A 4,679-nucleotide genomic window follows, 5' to 3' on the forward strand; every position below is an offset into this window, starting at 1 on the left:
GCGATTTTCATAGTACAATTCAATTTCCAATTCAAAGATTGGTAAAACGATCCACAATTCAAAACTCGATTCAATAATCATGAGTAGAAATCCTTTAATGACGAGTGCATTCTAATGGTTTATGTGCTACTTAGTCCAATGCAACAATTTTTCCCTCCACCACATACATCGTGTATGTGTCTTCCAATCCCTTTACCGAAATTGCAAACCCTTCCATGATTCTTCCTATTGATCCAAACTAATTGAATAGTAAGGAATCAGTGTGCAAATATCATTCAATGGAATGATTTTGAGTTACTAAGAATTAATGACTATGATTCAGAGGAAAAAGGTAATTGTCAATGAGAAAAAAGAAATTGACTTATTTAATAGTAGTGTGTGACTTGAAGTGAAGAAGAAGAAATTATTTTTAGAATTCACTTATTAAAAGTGATTTCTTCTAAGTAGGTACCCTGAGATAAAGGTTGTTGAACGAAGTTGAAGGACAAGTGCGGTAAACTTATTTTTTTGGATGAATTAAGAATCCTATTAAATATAAGTCATGTGAATGTTTAAGTGGGATCATAGTCATCTAATTTAATCTATAGGTTGAAATTAATTATTCTCATAAATATAAATAAATGTATTTCTACCATATTCTATCATGATTTCCAATATTATCCAATGATAGTTTTTAATAATTATTTATTTTTTAACTTATATTTCTATACCACTATTTGTCAAACTCATAAAACCTATAAAATTGCAATTATTTTAAAATTAGTAAAGTTGAAATACTTTGTGCATCTATATTTTATTTAATAAAAGTATTTAAAAATTATCAATGTTTATCAAATTAATTAATGTTATTTGATCTTTAAATCTTAAGATTTTGAGTTCGAGTTTTATATTTGTCAAGATAATTAATTTTTAATATTATTTTTTATTATTTAAAAAATTAAGAATAAAATTGTCTAAAAATTATGTATATCAAATAATATTATATTTATATATGTTATAGATTATAGATAAAGATAAGGAATGATGTGATATGTTGTTAGCGATAATAATTGATTAAATTGAATAGTTTTTTTACACCATTAAATTTAATAGATAGGAGACAATAAATCCTCAAAGAGTCATTCATTTTATTTGGAAGATCGTTATAGTGACTCGCCAACATAATTGATAATGGGCCATTGGTTTAATTCTTTTTTAATAATCCTTTTTTAGAATAATTTTTAAATATTAAACAAATAAACCCAATTTCTGTAATCGAAAATGTTTGATCAATGAAAGAGGAATAAAGCGTAGGAAATGACAATTCACCTTGCACGTTCACACATTTTTGATCCCAATGTAGGATTAAAATGGAAAACACAATGCAAATTATAGCTACTCGAATTTCATCGCGTCCCCTTTAATCATCTTATCTAGCAAGCATATTATTCTCTCCTCATTATCAATTATCACATTTCCAAACCCAAATCCACTTCCATCACTTTGATGAAGCTATGTAAGTAACATCAATGATTATTTGCCAGTATTGTAGAAGACAATCTTGTTCTCTAATCAATGTTAAAAGAAAGCAATGTGGCAGAAATAACATTATTTTTGGTCGGTGAAGAAATAAATCACTTGAGATATGCCACAACAAAAAGAAATATCCAAAAGCCCAAAATCAAATCACTGAAAGCCCAAAATCATTTCAAACCGTGTGTAAGTAGGATCAGTCTGTTTGCTCCCTGATGTGTGGTGTGTGAACAAGAGCACGACACACCCAACAGGACATTCATGAGAGATCACAATCTGTTTCTCAATAAAAAATTAGAAAAAATTAGTTCCAAAAATTCATAAAAAGAGGAACCCAAACCAACAAGGCCCAGGGGACACACTATGGTCCAGTTCCATAGAGAGATCCTACCACGTGAGAACATAATTGTGTCAAATCTATGAGATAATAACAACTCGTTTGTTTGTAAATTGGAATGGTACTTGATTTTCTTTTTTGCACGAACATTTTCAAAAGCTTTTATCATAATATCGAAAGCTTAAAAATCGTCATTTGTATAATTGTATCACAAGCTTTGTCCATATACATAGACATATACAAATGACAATTTTTGAACAGTTATTAAAAAAAAAAACTAGTGTTTTGAAAATATAACACATAGGTGTGTGGTTCTACAATGATGTACAAGTGACAAATGAATTATGTTTGATTTGACATAGCCAACACTTACCAAAGTTCCTGCCCTTATGGATCATGATGTAGCCTTCCGTGTTTGTTTGGTGACTTCTTGTTCTATTTTTAATTTTATTTTTTTTTATCGAACCCTCTTAACTAACTAACGACTTTTAGTATTTAAATTACGTTTTTTTTTGGTGTTGTTATTTAAATTACGTTTGAATATAAGTTTAAGATTTTTTTAGAGTTTTTTACATAAAATAAAAAACTTTTTTGATAGAGAAATTCTCGAAATTCTTTTAAGTGTGATTTTTGGATTAAATTATAATGGAATTTGATGGCTGAAAAAATGATCTCAGAAAGTATGTGGTCGAGGTGAGGGGAAGAAATTCGAAATCAAATGCTAGGAAAATAAATATTTAAAAAATGAGAAGAAGCAACAATTAAAAGGAATTCGAATAAGATCTTCCCCTTTTAATTTCTTTTGGTTGGGAGAGGAATCACTAAGAAGAAAATCAAGAGGAAGAAAACAAGCAAGGAATTGTAATCAAGCAGTTAATATAATCACCCTCCCTACCGAACAAGTAGAATAAATTGACTTAAAGGCACTCAAGCAATACCACATGGGCTCACATCTTGTGCTTTATTCCAAAAAATGAATGGCCACAGATAAATTATGTATGCATATGAAACATTAGGAGATTTTTGGCGCCAAGTTTTCTTTACAACCAAAATTTGTGTCCAATAAACATATGCCCAACATGTCTAGGAGACCCATTGAATATGTCCATGATTTTGATCCCCAACCATTTAACAAGATAGAGCTAGCTAGCTAGCAAAACCAAAGAGGTCATGAGAAGGTGGAACAATGTCTTAGCTGTATTTTGGAATTGCTCCTTCTTTTGGAGGAATTTTTAGAGGAATTGTTCTAAAAGTTAATACAAGATGGGAATGGCCAAGTTTTAGCATGGAATGGGACGAGGAATGAGTCCATGAGAGGAACCTTCTACAGTTCCTAGAATGTTCCTTCCCATGGTTCGGATTTCGGGGTCCCTAGCAAAGATTTTCAAATTTCAAGTAATTAAGTGGTATGAATAAGATTAATTCAAAGAATCTAGAAATAGAATATATGAGACTATATTCAAGTCAAACTCAATCAGGATCCATAAATCTAGATACCAATCTCATAAAAGTTGGCATGGATTGGGTTATGAGGATTTGGGATTATGTTAAAACATTTAATTATGCTCAATCGCCTTACTCCCTTTTTGTGACATGATATATTGTTTTTTCCCTAATACTTTATGCCCTTTTCAACCTAGGATTTAGCTTGTAATTATAATTACACTTAAACAATTGATTTTCAGAAATATCTGAATAAAAATTTCTTGCCAACCTACGTCTGATTACTATAATTCTCATTGAAAATTTCTAAAGAGACGAGTATTTAACTCTAATATTACATGAAGTCGTGTGTTATTTTAATCTAAACTTTTTTATTTATAAAAAAAGTACAAATACTTTAATAAACTTTAAGATTTGATTTGTCATCTGAAAGACATATTTAGTACTCAATTATCATAATTTTCATATTTAGTATTATATTTAATGAGTTTTTAAATTTTTTACTTCCGGTTAAAACAGTATAATTTGGCTATCTTATTATGCATTTTGGTTACATGTGTTCATTGCACTCTCTCTGTAAAATTAATATTTGAGTAAAGCTGGACCAAAAGAAGTTGATCTTGATCCAGAAAATTTCCATGGGCCCAATAAAGGGGAGAGTAGCAATCCTTGATGGACACGTTGGTCAGTAGCACACACGAGGAACATGGGGTTCGACTAATTGCATTGTATTGCATCCCAAAACATGCAACACACCCATTCTTGTGTCTACATACCATGAAAATATTCACCCTACATAACTAATATATAAATAAAAATAATTAATTTTATAAATTAAAAAAATGTTAAATATATTTAATTTTCATAATTTTATATGAAACTAATATTCTTATTTATTATTATAGGGATATTTTGAATTAAGAACATTAAATAAGATCAACTTGATTGATATTTATTTATATTTTGGTTTAAATTTTTTTAGTATTTTTTGTTTATATATAATTTTAGAGGGAGTAACAATTTTAGAGATGTTTGTTTCACATAATGATATTGTATTCTTGTGAATTACATTCCTAAAATTAATATTGTCTGAGATATTATTCTTGAGAATGAGGAAATGTGTTTGGTTCAATTTAATACTTTTGGGACCATTTTTTAAATTTAAAATAATTTAAATAAAAATAAAAGGTTATAATAATTATAAAAAATAATTTTCAATATTTTCATGACGATATCACATGCCTACCTCTCAACCATGCATGGGAGTAAAATTCTCTTATTTATGAAAATGAAACTTTTCCAAAAAAATAAAAGATGTCCATTGTCCATTAAATTATTGTATGACCTTCTAACAAACGTATGAATAAATATTCAGAGTTTTATAATT

Source organism: Cajanus cajan, chromosome 3 (genome assembly GCF_000230855.2).
Source record: "Cajanus cajan strain Asha chromosome 3, NIPB_CcT2T_4, whole genome shotgun sequence".
Taxonomy (NCBI): Eukaryota; Viridiplantae; Streptophyta; class Magnoliopsida; order Fabales; family Fabaceae; genus Cajanus; species Cajanus cajan.